The sequence below is a fragment of the Enhydra lutris genome, unplaced genomic scaffold, assembly GCF_002288905.1.
Source record: "Enhydra lutris kenyoni isolate GAN:26980312 unplaced genomic scaffold, ASM228890v2 scaffoldscaffold88, whole genome shotgun sequence".
Classification (NCBI taxonomy): domain Eukaryota; kingdom Metazoa; phylum Chordata; class Mammalia; order Carnivora; family Mustelidae; genus Enhydra; species Enhydra lutris.
In genome coordinates this window covers 4,214,568-4,215,361 of record NW_019154172.1, presented here as the reverse complement: position 1 = coordinate 4,215,361, position 794 = coordinate 4,214,568, and the positions used below count along the sequence as shown (strand labels likewise).

Sequence of the window (794 nt, the reverse complement as noted above, 5' to 3'; positions counted from 1 at the left end):
ATATTGAAACAGTCACAAAGGTTAAGAAAATACTGATATCAAAGTGCAAATGATTACAATGTTAAAATAGACAAAAACTATTATACAAGAGCCTCTTTTAAAATTAAAAATAAAGAACACAACACATGAGTCAGGATCATTTTCCTGTTCTACTCATGGATTTTAGTCTTTATATTCGTAGGGTTGGTTGTGTTGACATCTAGTAGAGTTTCTTACGACATCTGATGAGGTTTCATTCCAACTTCAGAGGATGGTCCTTCCCCAAAGAGCCGCTCAATTTGGGTCACGTCTTGGTCACTGTACAAGTTCAAAGTAGTGCAGTATCGCCATGATGTGTGTAGCCTGTGTACAGGGCCATCCCCACGATCGAAACCAGCATGGAATTGAACACAGTCCTCTCCCAGGGCTCCAGCATGCAGAGTGCCGTACCAGCAGATACTGGTAGTAGAACCAGGACATTTGCTTCCAGGCCCATGCCAGCGCCATGCCCACCACAGGCCTCCCTCGTTGAGGTCGAGCGTCAGTCTCAGTATGTCTTTTTTGACAGAATGTCTATCCAGGTCCCTTTTGCCCATTTTTAAATCAGATTGTCTTTTTGATGTTGAGTTGTATAAGTTCTTTATATTTTCTGGATATTAACCTCTTATTGGATATATGACTTACAAACATCTTTTCCCATTCAGTAGGTTGACTTTTCATCTTGTTGATGGTTTCCTTTGCTATGCAAAAGCTTTTTATTTGGTGTGGTGCCAATAGTTTATTTTTGTTTTTTTCCCCTTTCTTGAGGAGACATG

The 794-nt window shown here is 40.3% G+C and overlaps 1 pseudogene; it reads right to left on the bottom strand.

Annotated features, from left to right (window-relative positions):
- Positions 1 to 223: 223 nt before the first annotated feature.
- On the bottom strand, positions 224 to 489 carry LOC111161934 (annotated as a pseudogene).
- Positions 490 to 794: the final 305 nt, after the last annotated feature.